The sequence below is a fragment of the Camelus dromedarius genome, chromosome 13 (assembly GCF_036321535.1).
Source record: "Camelus dromedarius isolate mCamDro1 chromosome 13, mCamDro1.pat, whole genome shotgun sequence".
In the NCBI taxonomy this organism is placed as follows: Eukaryota; Metazoa; Chordata; class Mammalia; order Artiodactyla; family Camelidae; genus Camelus; species Camelus dromedarius.
This window is the reverse complement of record NC_087448.1, coordinates 27,279,261-27,299,540: the sequence shown is the minus strand read 5'-3', so window position 1 is coordinate 27,299,540 and position 20,280 is coordinate 27,279,261.

Below are 20,280 nucleotides of genomic sequence, written 5' to 3'. Positions count from 1 at the left end.
CTGAACTCCTCAAACCCATGCTGTCAAAGCTCTATATCTGCACTTGTTTATTGCAGTGAGGAATTTATGCCCTGAATTAGAATTAATTATGTTTGGCTCCCCTACTAGTCTGTAAATTACTTGTTTGCATAAACCATAGCTTATCTATATATGTCAAAACCCCCAATATAGTGCTGTCAATATAGTTTCTCAACAAGTATTCGTTCGTTCAAATTAAAGGGTAGCATTAAATTTACTAGTATCAAAGCAGCATTTCTGGTGAGAAGGAAAGGATAGTCTATATTTTACTACTTTAATAAAATTTTGAAGTTTCCCCAAAATGAGGTTAATACAGCATCACATTAACAACAGCAACTTTAATTTTGTGATACTATTTAAAAATCAAATCATGAAATTTTGAACCTTTAAATTTAGATGATTCACGAGCTCTTTATTGCAGTTAGTATCAATAATAGCGTTGGAAATGCATTGTCTATTTTTAATATGAGTCTTAGTCACTTTTGTTGATTAGGTTTTAGGACCCAATACTCCATCACACACGTTGTAAAATGACCCACCAAAACAAATTTTACATAATACAATGGAGAAAACAGTGGCTTAGCAAATGTGTGTATGCATGTGCAATTTGAGCAGAACTTATTTCTGCATTCAAGTGGGTGGACTTTTCCAAAAGGAAAGATAAGATGAGTAGAGGAGTACAGACAGAGGAAATGGCAGGTACGCAGTTCTGAGAGCCTAGTTCATGATGCAGACATGTTTAGAGAAGAGTTATTAGTGGCAAGCACTGGGAAATGGGCCAGGGAAGTTAGATGTAGGCAAGTTCATGGCATTATGATGGAAGTAGTGTGACCTTTGCAACCCTTCGGGGAGTGTGTAAGATGAAAATGTTCTTTTTATATACTGTATATTAACATAATGAGGTAAGAAAAAAACATTACCTTAGTAGCTAATAAAAATGTGTTTGCTTGTGGGAATGAAGACAAAATATGTTTAGGAAAAAAATATTTAATTAAATACTTGGTAGAGCATGTGTGTCCTAAGTGGCTGGTATCAGCTATTATCCAAGGATTCTAAGAAGCAATGAGATATCACCTCACACCTGTCAGAATGACTATCATCAAAAAGAACATACATAACAAATGTTGGTGAGGATGTGGAGAAAAGGCTCATACACGCTGGTGGGTGTGAAAATTGGTGCAGCCAGTGTGGAAAACAGTATGGAGATTTATCAAAAAACTAAAAATACAACTATCATATGACCCAGCAATTCCATTTCTGGGTATACATCAAAAAAAAAAAAAAAAAACCCCAACAAATTCAAAAGATACATGCACTCCTATGTTCATAGCAGCATTATTTACAATCACCAAAGTATGGGAGCAACCTAAGTGTTCATCAACAGGTGACTGGATAAAGACGTTGTGGTGTATACACACAATGGAATACTACTCAGCTATAAAAAGAATTAAATTTTGCCATTTGCAGCAACTTGGATGGACTTGGAGGGTATTATGCTAAGTGGCAGAGAAAAACAAGTACTGTATGATATCACTTACATGTGGACTCTAAAAAATACAAGAAACTAGTGGATATAACAAAAAAGAAGCAGACTCATGTATATAGAGAATGAACTAGTGGTCACCAGCGGAGAAAGGGAAGGGGGGAGGGGCCAGATAGGGGTAAGAGATTAAGAGGTACAAACTACTATGCCTAAAATAAACTACAAGGATGTATTGTACAACATGAGGAATATAACAAATATTTTACAATAACTATAAATGGAGTATATAACCTTTAAAAATTTTGAATCACCGTAACTTATAAAATATTGTACATCAACTATACTTCAATAAAATTTTTTAAATAGACCCAATACATCTTTATAAAATAGAATACTAGGGACAAAAGGAAGGCCCTAAAAAATTCCAGAGAGAAAATTAGGTCACCAGCGAAAATAGAAGAATCAGATGGGCTTTAGAATTTAATCAGCAATACAAAGTGTCAGAGGTCAGTAAACAATATGTTCAGGGTGTTGAAAATTATTTTGAACTTCTAATTCTATACCAATCAAACCAACCAAGTATGGGTGGAAAGAAAACCAACAAGACAGTTTCAACACATTGGACGTTCTGCCTGCGGCCTGCCAAGATTTTTTTAATAAATGGGTGCCGTATATAGTAGGAGGTTGTCACCAGCAGCAAGAGTCAGGCGGTTCTACATGACTCCTCATTCTGTCTGTCTTCCAGGGGTTTTTATTCTGTCAGTTGTCCTCCCTGGCCCCCTCTGGAGTGAGTGTTTCATCTATGCTCGTCATAAGACCCTCAGCTTTTGCAGCTCATTTCCTCCTTATGTAAATTTTGGGGATCTGAGGGTTATTTTAGACCAGGTTTTCTCAATCTGGGAAATACTGACATTTGGGGCTGCATTGTTATTCTTTGTTGTGAGGAACTATTCGGCACATTCTAGGATATTTTGCAGCATCTCTGGCCCCTACTCACTAGATGCCAGCAGCATTCTCCCAGTAGTGACAGAAACAGTCTTCCAAATGTCCCCTGGGAGGCAAAATTGCCCCTATTTGAGAACCATTGTCTTTGGAGGTTAATAGCCTTTCCCGTGGGGTTTGCAGTTTTCTTCTGCAATAGAATTCCTTCAAAAATATGTAAGCTCTTGACCTGTTTGTTACTAGTCATGTTCAGACACCAGTAAACCATGCAATAAACCCAAAGTTTATTTCTGGACATAAATTTCAAGCTTGATTTCTTGGCTTCCCTGGGGCCATCATGGTTGAGTGGGAAGGCAAAACCGGAATCCTAATGAATGACAGTGGATCAAAGATATCTTCAGTCTCATGTCCTGCAGTTTGTATTCTCGAAAACAGCTGTTTTTTCCATTCCTTCATGACATTCAATTTCTGGATTCTATTTCCTTTCATTTCTGTTTGCAGAACCAGCCAGTTCTCATCTAAACTCACTTCATTCTTGTAATACCTCAACCAACAGCAGCCAACACAGATGTTCACTCTGACTCTTCCCACACAGTTGGCATATAGTGGCCTTCAAAATGGTCCTAAATAAAAGTTTAGCATAAAATGCTCCCACTGTATAACAGGTCTTCAGAGGGTACCTGTGCTCAGTATGATTTCTTGCAATCTGCCACCCAACCACTAAGCCACTTATTTTAAGTTTTGCATTTCTGCAGTAGCCCACTTCAGGGTACCAATTTCTTCATTAGTTGGGGGAGGTTAAGAGCTCTGATGAACAGTTCCCAAATCCCAACAGCTCAACACAATATACACTTACTTCCTGCTCATATCAAAATCCAATTTGAGTCAATTGTGTGTGGGAGGTATGGTCCACTCTGTCTCTTAGGCACCCAGGATTCTTCCATGTTGGGGCTTTGTTCTTCCCCATGTCTTCAGTCTTCTAGTCTATTCCACTTAGGTGATAGACAGAGGGGTGTCACACATAGGAGATGTTTGTGCACCTGTCCAGAAGTGTGCACATCACTTCTGTCCCTGTTCTGTCATGTTGTCCTTCTCACTACAAGGAGCCTGGAAATGTAATAGCTATGTGCCAAAGAGGAGAAGATGCATATTGGCAAGCACTAGCAGCTTCTGACACTAAGTCCAAAGTGAAATAGAAATTCAGAGCTCTCCAAGACGAATCTGTATCATAACATAGAAAACTAACACAAGGGTGTGTTAAAATGATTTTAATGGATTCAAACTCAATATGTTATTTGATTGGGAAGCAGAAAAAAAATCTTACTAATATGTTAGAAAGCATGTATTTCTTTTCTCAATAAGAAAAAAAATAATGTAACAATAGCATAGGAACAAAATAATCTAGGGAAAATTAACATAATACTAAAACAAGGAATTTCAGGAGGAAGAAAAAACTGTACAAAATGGCCATGTTCTAAAAGCAAAGCAAATTATAATCTGCCTGATTTTGAGGGGTTTATGGGGTAAACAGTAAAGAAAAACTCTTGACCTTGATATATGAAACATGTCCTTTGCGTGTCACAAATTTAGAGATATGGGGATATACGTTCCTTCTCGGCAAGTCCTAAATCTCACGCCTCACAGCGAATCGTACTTATATAATAGGTATGGTAAACAAAATTACTTGCTTTCAAATGTTTAGATGCTAAAGAAAAAAAATACAGAAGATTGAATTATAGTTATAGAAGAGAATCTAACGGTTTTTATATTTTACCATGTAAAAGATTATTCTATATGTGAATAGAGAAAATTGTACGGACACAGGTCCAGAAGTGCTCAGAATGATGAATATCCTGGTATTTGGCATAAGAGAAATTACTACAGTTAAAACTAAAATAGAACAGGGTCAATGATACTCACTCTAAACACTGTCACTCCCAATTGTTCTTACACTACTGCAACTGTTATTATATCTAGTGAAGTTTCTCAAAGACATTTCCCTTCAGTGTTATGTTATTTCTTTCATTTTCTTTTATTGAAGTATAGTCTATTTACAATGTTGTGTTAATTTCTAGTGTACAGCATAGTGGTTCATTTATATATATACATATTTCTTTTCATATTCTTTTTCATTATAGGCTATTACAAGGTATTGGACATAGTTCCCTGTGCTATACAGCGGGACCTTGCTGTTGCTCTTTTTATATATATAGTAGTTAGTATCTGCAAATCTATGGGGGGTGGCAGAGGGATAAATTCAGTGTTTTGTTTATCAATAATTATCTGCTATTACTTGAATTTAGAAAATCCAGGACCATTGTGAGAAGTAGGCAATTTTCCCACCAATTACAGCTTTGTCTGAAAATGGAGCTAGTGACTGGGAGATAGTAACAGCATTGGATTAGAACTACTTTTGTAAAAGCCTCCCTCCGTAGGGCTCATTCTATAGTTCAGATAATGTAGCCCACTTATTTGGGGTCTAAGGCTTATCAAAAGAGACAGAATTAATCATACTGGCTTGTGTGATATGTTTTGGAGCATGGACATTACTCCACTAAAATGAAAAAGGCAAAATAATTTTCTTTGGGCTTTTGAATCTTAAGGTTACCCTCCTGTTCCCCCGTCGTCCATCTCCAGCTTAAAGCTTGGAGCAATCACAAGATTTTAAAGTGAGTGGGGAGGAGGGGAGAGGCAGTCTGCACCTGGAAACCATTTTCTTGATTTGTGCTGGCTGGAGTCCTGGAGATATAACAGCAAGAATGCCTCTCTGGGATTTCTTTGAGATCTGGGCAGGGATGATTTGTCTAAAGGGAGAGACTGGGGGATGAAGGGTGGGGAAAAATTCATTCCTCGTTGCCACATTGTTGTTCTACAGTGGAGGAGCTTAGCCTGACTTGGGTTTGAGTTGAAAGAAAGAAATCAGCAAGGCAGCCTCAAGTATGCGGGAATTCGCTGTCCTGAACTTGCCAATTTTTCCAACATAACTGGCTGTTGTATCCTCTGTAGGGGGTTGCCAACATCAGGGCTCACACAGTTCTGTGTTGAAGATCTTTCCAATAGCTGTGCAAATTGCAATGTGTTTTCATCTGCTTTAGCACATTCAAAGGATGACAAATAATTATCTCTTTGCTTACTTTACCTGGAAATGCACAGTAATAAATTTGCTTGTGAAGTTCCTCTGTGGTGTCAAGCATTCACATATTTGAAAGGTTTTTTGTTTGTTTGTTTGCTTGTACAGACTAATGAGCTCCAAAACATAAAATGTACTTTGCCCAAGAAGGAGGATGAGGACAAAAAAAAAAAAAAAATGCAACCAGATGAAAGTAATATTCTTAATGTACAGGAACATTTCTCATACAATTTTACACATTATTCAGCATGGAGGGATTTGTACCTCTGTGTTCCTGTCCTTATGCAGTTAAAAGCTGTACAGCTAACTTCCAAAGACCCTGACTATCATAAGAATAACAACTTTTTTTTGGAGTGCCTGCTGTGTGCTAGGAACTTTATACACATTTCTAATCCTCACAGTAAGACTGCTCAAGACAGGTAATAACATCTGTAATTTGACAAGGAGAAAGTTGCACTAAGAGAGGCCAACTGATTTCTTCAGGGCTACACGGTGAGTAAATGGCTACTCGCAGGTCTGGACTACAGGTGTGGAGACGTCTAGGCTCAGGCTCTTTAGAGCAGGTCTTTTTATTATGCATTATTTTACACATCTCTTCATCTCTTCACTAGAGCAAATTTGAGACCTAATACCGTTTTTATCATTCTCATACAAAAGAGGGGACGTGGCCTGATATTTAGGTCCAGAAGACCTGGGTTTGAATTTTGACTTCATCACTATGACTTGATGACCTTAGGCAAGACCCTTAATTGACCATGACATTGAATTTCTCCATCTGCAAAATGGATATAATAATCATGCCTCTGCTATAAGGTCATTGTTCAAATTAAAATACAGGATGAAAAATTCAATTATTCCACAAATGTTAATTAGCACGTCTATGAACTTAGAAAAATTATACACAAAGAAACGTAAATAGTAAACATAACTCAAGTCTTTTTGATCATCCCCTCCCATATATTCTACCATGTGTAGGCCTCTGCATACTTTATCTCCTTTTATTCCCTTTTCTCTCAAATACTTATAATTAAATATTTGTTAATTAGCAAAACCCCAAATTCCTTCTTTTACTGATACAATAACTAGCAGTTCTATTCATTAATTTTTTTCTTTCAATTTCTTTCATTCATTCTTTTATTTTTTAATTTAAAATATTTTTTGAGCAGCCACTATGTGCTAAACCTAGTACTAGCCACTGGGAATATAGGTATAAGAGACCCAATTTCTGTCCTCAAGAAGTTCACCTTCTGGTGGAGAAGAGACAAAGGCAATTGTTTAAATCACAGGATCACAGAGCTGTGATGGAGTCTGAACAGGGCACTGTGTCAGTACTAAACACTGACTGGCTGACTCTGGAGAGCCAATATCTAAAATGGGATTTGATGGATGAGTGGAAGTAAATCAGGCAAAGAAGGTGAAGGAGAGGCAGAGGGCATCACAGAAGGAGAGAACAGTGTGCGCAAAGGCACACATCATTAAAACTCAGGGCACTCTCCACTGCCTGCAGGTTGTTGAGGCTGGCACCAGCACAGGGCACAAAGGCAAGTAAGTGACGGGAGGCCTGAAAAGGTAAGCTAGCACTCCAAGAGACCCAAGTAATCACATGGGAATTCAGATACTGGTAAAAGTTCACAGATGATATCTCTGTGCTCAAAAGAGAATATGCTCTGAATAGGATAGGTGAGCGAGGGTAAATTAGGACAGTATACCAATGGCTAGGGTTTTCTGAGAATTCTCATCAGGGAGCCATTCTAAGTTGGTGACTTGAATTGTAACACATCCATTGACCACACTGTCAGCTGGAGAGCTGTTAAATGCCAGCAGCCTTGCAAAACAAGAATTGAAGAGTTTAGCAACAAGGAAATTAACAATCAAAAATATTGGACATCATGGGTTTCATGCGTGTTGATTTAAAGTGTGAGAGTTGAATTCTTCTTACTGAATGGATAATATTTTAGGTTAGGCAAGGTAACAGGAAAGAGCTTGGCTAAGAGTTGATGCATTTTTTATGAGATAAGATTTTCTGAGTTGAATGATGTTACCATGGCTTACCTATGTTATGAAATAAATACTACAGAAAGTGGCGAGGGAGAGTAGGGACAAGAAATTACCTTTTGACAGCATTCATATTCTATTGTAGTTACCTAGTTGAAACGTGATTTTTCAAAGCTTGGGTATATAGAACTTTCTGTGGAAGATTCATGAAGCCTTGCTTTACCCAGAGTGAATGTTCATTGGAGAAATCTGTCCTACAAATGTATTGCAATTAAAAAGACTCATCCTTCTGAAACATTTCCTATGGAACAAGGTTTTCATCCCAAGCCTAAGCATGTTCGCTTAGAATTCAGGTGTACCTGTAAGGATGATGAGTAGCCTTTGAGAAAGAATGAACCCAAAGGAGGCCTGTTGAATATCACTCATAGTCTACAGGGGCTACAAGCCAAGTAAAAGGATACTTCTCATTTAGACAGTCTTTAGAGCCACACCCCATGGATTCCTGACAGAAACTGGGGATTGAGGAGAGAATGGGGTCACTAAAAGTAAAATTGGAAAGGACTGTTTTTATAAGCATCACCTTAAGGTTTTGGAAATACAAAGAGGCATTGATTTGACACTTAATAGCAAGTAAGCTGACATTTAGAGTGTTTACCATGTATCATGTACTGTTCCAAGTACATTTAAGCCACTAAATCTTCTCAACAACATTATGAGGTAGGTCTTGTTTTATTTACATTTGAAGTAAATTGCAACATAGAGAGGTTAGGAAACTTTGCCCAAGGTAACACAGTAATAAGTAAGTAGAAAAGCTGAGGTTTGAACCCAGTCACTCAGCCTCCAAAGCCCATACTATTAAAATGGTACAACTTAAAGGTAGTAGGGGAAAGGGTCCTTCTTTGATGTAACACTCTTCAGGGTCCCAGGGGATGGTCATCATTTAAAGCATCTGAAGTTTTGTGCCTCATGTGGGCTTTGGTACAATGAGGGAGTTTGGATTGAAGGACGTGAGAGAGCATGACTTCAAAAGCCAGAAACCTGGGGCAAGGGGGCAAACACTGGATTGCAAGAGTAGGGGAATTTGTCTTGGGGTTCATCATAAACAAAGATGGGAGCTGAAGGCGAGAAGGAAAATCAAGCAAATCCTGTAGTTAGAGTAGTTAGAGCCCACCTGAGACCGCCTCCCTCTAACTGCTGAGATATGGGGGACAGGGCAAGGGGAGTGGGCAGCCTCCTTAAGGAGGAGGGACAAGATGCAGAGGAATGCTGTTTATGAAAGTGGTATTACCTGATTTTGGACTTGGCCTGAGAAACATCAGACCCATTTATAATTATTAACTATAATTTAATGACAGTGTTTAGAAAGTCTTACATGATCTCGTGTAGTTCATTTCAACTTGAAAACAATGGAAAGTAGTTCAGTGAAGGTGTGAGACAATCCAACATGATCTTGCCAGTGAAATGAGCAAAGGATTGGATTTTAAGAAATTTAATTCAACTGCTGTCCAACTTGGTCAGAAGCTCTCACAGGTCCCAACTGTCTTTATATCCTAGTTTCTCTCTCTCTCTCTTTTTTTTAATATATATTTACTGAAGTATAGTCAGTTTACAATGTTGTGTCAATTTCTGGTGTACAGAACAACACTTCAGTCATACATGAACATACATATATTCGTTTTCTTATTCTTTTTAACCATAAGATACTAAATATGGTTCCCTGTGCTATATAGTATAAGCTTGTTGTTTATCAGATTTAGTGAGAATCCTCATGTATTTCAAGATGAGAGACACTGTGCCAGAGTTCAGTAGGTGTTCTTCTTGGTGTATTTATGGGAGAGGGTGAGCTATGAGTCTCTACGCCGCCATCATGGCTCAACCCTCTATATCCCAGTTTCTTTATTTATAAATGATAATATAGTCATTAATCTCTACCTTGTAAAGACTAATGTTAAGACAAAAATCTGAGGAATAACAGAACAATAACATTCCAGATAATGACTTATACCTAGATATGAAATATTATTTTTAACCATGGATGTAGTATATCTTCCTTTTGGCACTATTTTGCAATTCTAGTGTGACTAGGAAGGCCATATGCCAGACCAACATTTCCATCATAAGTGGTGGTTTAAATGTTATATACAAACGATGTAGATGATTCCATTTCAGCTAAATGGAAGGTAATGAGGCAAGATGCTGCACTGGCCTCATAAAGCAAATCAATCTTCGCAAATCATCCCAGAAACAATAGTAGAATTTAAAAATAAAACTCTAAGTTTTTTTTAAATTAAAATTAATTTAAATCCATCCTAAGTGATATTTTTCATAAAGCAGAATATTGTAGAAAACAAAAAGATGACACACGGTATCTGTGAAATCATAAATTTACAAAGCCAGTTTCCAATCAATAACTGGAAAAAGCTTTCAGAATTCTCTTCATTCAGGATTCAAAGACAGCTACCCTATAAAGTCCTACTTAACCACGTTTCTGGGTGTCAGGGACTTTATGCCCTGCATCAGTCTGGTTGAGGAAACATTCCAACACCCCCTCTTACCTGCATTTTTCTACAGGCTTAAGAACTTCCTAGTTTGGTATTGCTAACTTCCTCTGTGCAGTGATTATATTGTTGTAATCATAATCAAACCTCTTTTTAAAAAATAATTCCCCATCATGAAACTTATGTCTGTCTGGCATTATAACTTGCTATACAGAAATGTAAAGTATATCTCCATGAGTCAACAGTAGCATCATAAATACTCTATTATGGAACACTAATGAAAGGGACTGCCAAGTCCCCATTGCACTAGTTAAGCAGAGGGTGCATTAAAGAGTAATAAATCAGTGGGCAATAGCTGACTTGTAGTACTTAACATATAAAGTATGGTCTGTGTCAGACATATAGTTGCAGATTCTCCTAATCCACTGGTAAACTGATACACGTAACAAAAAATAACCAGTATGTTAACATCAGACTGTGCTGACCTGCCTTTCTGTTCTCTGATCCTTGTATGTGCCGAGACAAATCGCTGAAACCAAAAAAGCCACATCTGTGGACTGAGTAATGTCCCTCACTATGTTGCCCCTGAAAGGTATACTGTCAGTGAACTTTTAACAGGTGCTTGTGGAGATGGTTGCAAGTATTCAAAATAACTCTGGTCATGGCCATTTCCCCAAACCCCCCATTTGTCATTGTAACAACAGGCCCTCACTCAAAATCAGTTCAATGATCAGTTAGATCAGGCTGAGTCCTGTGGATCAGTTGATACAAAGTTTGAGCTACGTTGGTTCCCTCTGGGCCCTTTATTGAATATTTATTCCATATTCAGTCCCCATTTCAAACAAATCACAGCCAAAAACAGTCTTTCATGGCCTGGCATTTCATGGAAAGAGAGTCTCTTTGGGAAACTAAAGCAAAGACTCAGTGGGGAATTTTAGCCCCGGGCTGCCTTATAAAATAAATACTTCAACAAAACCATTTGCATAATGAAACTGTATTATCCATAAGAGATTTAGGAAATTGTATCAAATGAAGCTAAACTACAGTTTAAGGATATATTTTAGAGGGTAGATAAGTGAATCTTCTTAATCCATATTGTTTATGTTCTGTTGTTTTTGTTTTTGTTTTCAGGGAAGGATCTCTTCCCTCATTTTTGCTCATTGGAAAACAACAGCTGTTTGTTCTTGTATGTGTACCAATATTCATGATTTATCTGAGGCAGCTTTTAAAATTCCTGGTGACTTTTTCATTCTTTAACCTTGTAGTTCACATATTTGGTAAATAGGTCAGTAGACAGAGTCTCAGGGACACTCACTAGTAGAAAACACAGGAGGCATCCAGGAATCACCCTGAACTTTTCCCCTTAAAACTGCATTGTTCTTACTTGAAGCATAGACTCATGTTGTCACATATGCAACTATGCCCTGTCAAGAAAAGGCAGCTCTGTACTGGTAAACTCTGCTCTGCATTTGCTGGCACTTATGCTAGGTACCACAATCTCTGAGGAATTATTCAGTTTGTTCCTTTTTGGAGGCTACCAAATGGAATGTTTTGACAGAATTCAAGAAATGCAGTGAGAAATTTGCATTCTGACTTTTCTGCAAATCATAAAGTAATGTCCTCTGGGCTCCTTGGATCTTGTTTTTAATTTTTTAACATAGTCCCTTGATTAACAGGATATTCCTTGTGGGGTTGGAAAACCCAGATTAAAATCAAATAATAAGAGAGCTTTCAATTTTAATGAATAACATAATGAATGCTCTTATGTCCAATAAACATTTTAATTAATTACTTTTATTCTTATTTCCTAAGAAGTTCTGGTTATTGCCAGATTCCTAAGTGGTTTTGGACCATGCTCCCTCAACATCATAGCTGTCACCATCAAACATTTATTGAGTGCTATTCCATACAAGGCACCATAATTACTTGAGTTCTAAAACTAATTAAGGACCATTTTTATGGAACTGAATAACCATATCTAATTTGTATGTACATCTCCTTTCCCTTCTCCCAAGATGAACTACCTGGTTCTGGCTGCTGGAAGGGCTCAGAGTCTTTAATTCTTGCTTTCTGGCTAAGGAGATGATTAGGAGAAACTGACTCAAAATAAAAAATCATAGATGCCACATTATTAACTGCATGTTGATACTACTGCCAGTAATTTCAGTGGGCCATGCCCAGGAAGAAATCTGGGCTAGTGTCAAATATGAAGAACAAAGGAAGGAAATACAACTTTTCCTGATCTTTTCGATAGCCTTAGGACTATAATTCATTCAAAGGTACTCCTCCCACTACTCTGACCTCCCAATACACATACTATAGGTGGGCTTTACATCTGGAACTATCATCATGGTTGTACAGTCAGGACAGGCTATGTTAAGCTGTTATAAAAAAAAGAAAATCAGAAATTTCAGTGACTTTGCACAACAAAGGTTTTATTTCTTGCCCACGGGAATTCTAATGGAGGTCAGGTGACTTCCAAAGGAAGCTGTCCTCCACCCAGTGACTGAGTTGTCCAGGCTCTTTTGATCTGTGAAACTGCCATATCAACATTGCAATTTCCAGATCACCTCAGGAGAAGAGAGATGTAGAGTGCCTCCCACCAGTCTTAAAGTCCCTGGCCCAGAAGTGACAATGCTCTTACAAGCCACTGATCAGACACAGACACACAGCCCAACTGCCAAGGTCTGTGAGATGTGGGGGAAGCTCATGACTATCTGGTGAATAGTAAATACCTCTGCCACCATGATCAAAAGTGTGATTTACTGGTATGTTATCATGTTGAAAGGTAGCCACTGACATTAATTTCACTTTAGAGATGATAAAAAAATGAAGCACAGAGAAGTAAGTGACTTTTCCAAAATCACAAAGTGGTTAAATCCTGGAGTAGAACCAGGTTCTCTGGTTTTACAGTCCACACACCTAACCATGCAAGTGGCTGTTTGCACAGGGTGTCTATGAATTCTCCATGTCCTTTAGCAAATCATTTGATTTTTCTTAGTTTTCCCATTTGCAACTAAGAGTAAGGATATCTATCCTTGGGCCATATTGATCACAAACAAATATATATCTTGTGCTGATAGAATTTTTACCATTTTCAAATTACCACTAGATGCCAAGGATGTTACCTTTTTTTATCTGCTATAATCCCCATATACCCAAATAATGATGAAGACCTTAATAATGATGATGATGATGTTGGTGACAACAACAACAACAGTGAGGATGGTATATGACATATATTGAAGACTTAAGATCAGACTCCATACTAAGCACCTAACGAAACTATTCCATTGACTCCTCATGATAATACTGTGCTCAACAGTATAGTCCCACTAGACAAGAGACGAAAATAATATTCAGAAAATTTTAAATAATTTTTCCCAAGCCAAGTAAGTGACAGAGCTGGGATTCAAAAACCTGCCCTTATTTTTACACTGCTATGTCCCCTGTCAACTGAGTTACTAAAAGAAGTATTTAAAAAATTGAAACATCACATCAACTCAAATTATCATTACTTATTAAACTTTTAAAAATCTATGGTAGAATTCCTGTTTTCTTTTTATCACTCTAACATTTTCCCCTCTTGATGCAAAATGTATTGTCTCAAACTCTGGTATTATTGATTTAAAAATGACAGAAATAGAAGTTTCCTAAAGATTATGACTGGACCTTTGGCTTAGTCTGCATGTCCATTGTAGGAGTTTAATAAATGTTATCAGTTAATTTCAAATTCTGAGTGGAAATATAAAGTTTTGGTAATAATATTATGCATCACACACAGTTACAAGTGTAAGTCTTTGTTTCTCCCTTTTCCTAGTTGGTTTTGTTCATCATTTTTTTCATTCCATATAAAATCTAATTAGAATTCATATCTTTAGGACTGTTCCTTGAGAAATCTAGTCTTTTACAAACCTCATATTGCTTTCTATTAAACACATGCTCTTTATGTCCTTAAGGGATATCTTTTATTTTGTCATTTTCTATTTCCTTGTATCTAGAAAATAATAGTATTTATTAATAGGTGCTGATCCCACTTGCCACCAAGTTATGGCTGGTTTTATATTTCAGATTAACAGAAGAAGGAAGAGAAACAGAAAGTATATTTTAAGGACCATGCCTGTGATTAACAGCAATGTCTGTGAGGGTCAGCTTTTATTTTATTTTGTTTGATTTTGAGACATTAAGTAGGCTATGGGCTAGATGAATTTTTCCTTTACTGTGAGTCCTCTGGTCTTCTGAGATAAAATTGGTGTTTGATTGAAACAAATCCCACAACCTGGGACTCACTAAATCCCTCTAGGTCAGGGACTGTGTCTCATCCTTGTCAATCCCTATCCAACCACAGGAGCTTGTGAGCCCAAAAGATATCTGCTAAATATTTGTTGAATCCTCCAAGTTCAAAAATAAAGGAGTTCTCAGCAATTCTGCACCCTACAGCAAACATTCACTCACTCTCTCTCCCTAAGGTAACTTTCTCTGCAGAGATTTCTCATTTCAGTTTTTTCAACCACTATCATGTCAGGCCCCAGGGATATACACTCATCCAAGTATGAACACAAACGTTTTAACTATTTTGTTCAACTTTCTTGAATTTCACAGTTTTGGTCCCAAGTCCTTTCCACTCTGCTCTCAGATCTATGCAATAAAATTTTTTAAATTAAAAAAAAATTCTTCCTTTTCCTCCTATGGTTAGGAATCACTGTATAACCTCCCTCCTCTCCATAGTGAGTAGAGATTTGCCCTGCTTTTGGGAATGGAAAATACTGCTTTCTAAACTCATGTCTGAATCTTTTCACCTTAAACTTAGATATGTCATTTTTGAGTTTTTGTTTCTCATAAATATGATAAACTGTGTAGAAAATTGAGACTTCTGTAGGAGAAGTTCATAGGATCAAAGCGAAGAGAATGAGGAAAGGCAGATGGGGAAAATATTATTCTTGAAAATTCCAGATTCTGAAATCACCATAAACACCTACTGGGGAAAGTAAGGGTGTGCGTTTATTCCAACATTTATCGAATTCCACTGTGGCTACAAACCAGACTAGGTGAATCAGCTGCTTGCTTTTAACTGTCCCCGCTAAGCTGATGCCTATACAGGTCTCACATCCTTGGAATCCTTTATCGTGGGCTTCATAGTCTTAGCATTTGGCATTTATTTATGCAAAAGGCTTTGCATTACAGTATGATAAATATAGAGTTGCACGTTCACTACTCTGTGTTCAACTAACCATTATGAGAGAGGGTTTTCCTTATACTTACTACATACTGAACTTGACTTGGCAACATACAAAATTATAAGAGTTTATGACTCTGAGGATCTATTTTCCTTACTTCTGAAATAAAAAAAATAATTCAATTTTTTATCCTCTTTTAATTAAGTTACAATTTATCTAGGTTTTTTGTTTGTTTTTTAAATAGACTTTATTCTTTCAGAGCAGTTCCAGGTCCACAATAGAATTGAGCAGAAAATACAGAGCTCCCACATAGCCCTCCCCACCCACACATGTATACTCCCCTACCCTCAACATCCCTCATCAGTGTGTCATATTTGGTACAATCGATGAACCACCATGGGCACATTATTATCTACCAAAGTCCATAGTTTACATTAGGGTTCACTCTTGATGTTGTGCATTCTATGGGCTTTGACAAATGCATAATGACATGTAGTCACCACTATAGTATCATACAGAATAATTTCATTGCCCTAAAAATCCCTTGTGCTCCATCTATCCTCCCTGCCTCCCTCCCCCCAAACCCCTGGAAACCATGATCTTTCTATTGTTCCTATAGCTGTGCGTTTTCCAGAATGTCACTTGGTTGGAATCATACAGTTTGTAGCCTTTTCAGACTTGTTTCTTTCATTTAGTAATATGTCTTTTAAGTTTTTTCTATGTCTTTCATGCTTGATAGATCTTTTTTTTTACTGCACATATATTTTAAATTTACATATATGTATTGTTCATTGTTTCTAAGAATGTTTAGAGCTTTAGCTTTTTAAACTTACATAGCTATCAAAGGACTAAAGCCAACCACAAAATAAGAATTAACTCAGAAATATACATACACCCTGCTATTAACAGCAACATTATTTATAATTGCCAAGATATGGAAGCATCCTAAGTGCACATCAATAGTTGAATAGATAACTGAGATGCAGTATATATATATATGTAATGGAATATAACTCACCCATAAGAAAGAAGGATATTTTGCCATTTGCGGCCTTTCATTCACTTTTTTTTTTCACTTCAAAAACCACTTTAAAATCTTTTAATTAAATTACAATTTATCTAGGTTGTTTTTTTTTTTCCTTCCCTTCTCCATGTCCTTTTTTATGTTTCCTTGCCAGTTACATTCCACATCTGGTATTATATCTGTGGGCAAGGACGCACTTGTTTCCGATTATTTCTGAAGCTACTCTCAGAGATGCTGAGCATGCACCCATTTTAAACATTCATTGATTCAGTCATTCAACAAATATATGTTCACCATCTGCAGTGCAGGCACTGGGAACAAAACAGTCCCTGCCTTTTGGAACTTAGTTAAGTGGGACAGACCATAAACACACACACACACACACACACACACACACACACTCATATAAAATGGAATGTGACATGATTTATGCAGGAAAATAATGTGGAATAAGTGGACCAAGAATGCCAGGATGAAAACATATATATTTTTATAGGGTTATCAGATAGAGTCAATTAGGAAACCAAGAAACAACTATCATAGGAATTCTACCCAACTTTCTCTAATTCATATTGAAATTAGAAGACCTGAAGGGAAGGGAGGTGAAAGCAACTTTATTTAGTTTCTAATTGGAAAATGTGATGCTATTTAAATGTCTAGTTTTCCCTAGAAGTTCAAAATACTATCAGCGTTTTAAAAAGATCCTGTGGGAGAGGTCGGGTCAAAAGGCAGAACAGAAGGATGTGGAGCTCATCTCCTCCCATAAATACATCAAAAATACATCTGTATATGAGACGGTTCTCACAGAATACCTGGTGAATGCAGCAGCAAATCTCATAAAACCAAAATTGCAAGAAGGATTACCATATAACAGGGTAGGACTAAGGAACAACAACAAAAAAGAATTGGGGGCATGACCTGCACCCCTGGGAGAGAGCTGTAAAAGAGGAAAGGTTCCCTCACCCTGGGAAGCCCCTTCACCAGTGGGGAGATCAGCTGGAAAAGAAAGGGAGCTTGAGAGGTTCAGAGGAGAGCCCAGCTGGTCTGAGACAGGCAGAACAGAGAGAGAGCAGCACAGAGGATCTGTGCCACCTCACTGCGCTCCCAAACCTGACAAGAGCACTCCTGCTGGTGCACGCAGGGGGCTGGGTGGTGAAACTCAGCTTCAGAGAACAAACCAAGAGAGAGGGCTGGGGTTGGCTGTGCAGAGGCAGCCTGAAGGGGCTGGAGTGTGGTCTGGGTCACAACTGGGAGTGTGTGCAGTGGAGCCCAGGTCCACCATAGAAGCCCCATTGTTAATGAGCACATGCAAAGGGAGGGCAGGACCCCACCATAATAGCCAGCACAGCTCCATTTCTAAAAGCTCAGGGAGTGTGCAAGTGCTGATGGGTTGCCCTCAGGAGCAGGCAGGGCCAAAATCTGAGCCCTTTCCTGGGGCCCTGCAAGTTCAGAAGTGGGGCTGAGATCTGTGCTGTGTCCCAGGTGGCTTTGGTGGATTTACACCACTGGTGCTTTTGTAAGCTCAGCTCATGAGGGACATCCAAGCAGATTCCTGGTTCATGGCTAGGGCAGGTCCAGCATTAGCAGAGGGTGTGTGCACGTGGAGGCATGGCTGAGGTCAGGGCTGACTCTGTAGCTCTCAGGGCAGATCCAGCTTAATGACTAAACAAGACTATGGTTGGTCCTGGTCCCTAACTTCAGGGCATCTGTCCTGGTGGATCTGTGTAGAGAAAGTTGGGTAGAATTCCTATGATAGTTGTTTCTTGGTTTCCTAATTGACTCTATCTGATAACCCTGTAAAAATATATATGTTTTCATCCTGGCATTCCTGATCCACTTATCCCACATTTTTCACAGAACTAGAACAAATAATCCTAAAATTTATATGGAATCACAAAAGACACAGAATTGCCAAAGCAATATTTAGGAAAACAGATAAAGCAGGAAGCATAATCCTTCCAGACTTCAGACAAAGCTACAGTAATAAAAACAGAGTGGTATTGGCATAAAAACAGACATATGGATCAGTGTAGCAGAATACAGAACCCAGTATGACCTACAGTCAATTAATCTTTGACAAAGGAGGCAAGAATATACAATGGAGAAAAGACAGTCTCTTCAGCAAGTAGTGTTGGGAATGCTGGACAGCTGCATGCCAAACAAATCAGACCTAATCAAACTTACAAGCTTTTGCACAGTAGAGGAAACCAAAAATAAAATGAAAAGACAACCTACAGACTGGGAGAAAACACTTGCAAACAATGCAACTGACAAGGGCTCAATTTCCTGAGTGTACAAACAGCTCATACAACTCAACAACGAAAAACAACCCAATCAAAAAATGGGTAGAAGACCTAAACAAACATTTTTCTCATGAAGACATACAGATTGCTGATAGGCACATGAAACAAATTCTCAGTATCACTAATTATCAGAGAAATGCAAATCAAAACTGCAATGAAGTATCACCTCACACTGATCTGAATGGCTATCATTAAAAAGTCCGTAAATGATAAATACTGGAGAGAGCGTGGAGGAAAGGGAACCCTCCTACACTGTTGGTGAGAATGTAGTTTGATGCAGCCATTGTGGAAAACAGTATGGAGATTCCTTTAAAAACTGAAAATGGACTTACCCTATGATCCAGTAATCCCACTCTAGAGCATATATCTGAAGGAAACTGTAATTTGAAAAGACACAGGCACCCCAATGTTTATAGCAGCACTATTTACAATAGCCAAGACATGGAAGCAACCTAAATATCCAACAACAGATGATCAAATAAAGAAGTTGTGATATAATTATACAATGGAATACTGCTCAGTCATATAAGAGAAAGAAATAATGAAATTTGCAGCAACATGGATAGACCTAGAGATTATCATACTAAATGAAGTAAGTCAGACAGAGAAAGACAAATATCATATGATATCACTTATATGTGGAATTGAAAAAAAGGATACAAATGAAATTTATAAAATAGCAAGAGACATAGACATAGAAAACAAACGTGATTACTAGGGGGGAATGTGGTAGGGTGGGATAAATTAGGAGTTTGGGATCTGCATGTAGTAACTACTATATATAAAATAGACTAACAACAAGGTCCTACTGTAGTATAGCACAGGGTATAACATTCAATATCTTATAAAAACCTATGATGAAAAAGAATATATATATATGTATAACTGAATCACTATGCTATACACCAGAAACTAATGCAACACTGTAAATCAACTATACTTCAATTCAAAAATGAGTTAATTTTTTTAAAACCCAAGGTATTGAGAATGATGGGTCAGAGAAAGTCTATGGGATAAGGAGATATCTGAGTAGAATCCTTAAAGAAGAGAGGAAGCAAACCATGATGATGGTTCAAGAAAGAGTTTTCCAGGCAGACTGAACAGCAAAAATAAAGACCCCAAGGTGGGAGCGTGCTTAGATTGTTCCAGGACTAGCAAAGAGGCCAAAGTAGTGGGAAGATGGGCAGCAAAGGATAATGTGGTTGGTGATGACAGCAGACAGATACCTAAGGGCAAGGTCGTGGTGGACAATGGGAAGGTCTTTGGATGTTTTTTATAAATTTGATGGAAAGCCATGTTAAGGGTTTAAGAAAAGAGGTGATAAAAATATAACTTACATAATTAAAAGATCCCTGGCAGCTGTATGGAGAACAGACAGTAGGAACCAAAGAGGGAAAAATGGGGAGAATTGTTAGGAGGCCCGTTGTAGTAATTCAAAGCAAGAGATGATGGTGGTTAGGATGAGAGTGACAGTTGTGGGCACAGTAAGATATGGTAGATTTCAGAAAAATTTTGAAGGTAAACCTAATAGTTGCTAGCAATCTTTCCTCAAGAGGCATAACTTCCTTGAGTTCCGCAAGAAAACACATTATAATTTTTTAATTGGTTTTTTGTTTTGTTTAATACATTTGAGTTGTTTTCTGTGTCTTGCAATAAGTTCTTAACTAAGACATCAACTCTGTAGTCTTTGCAATTCACCAAGTACTTAAT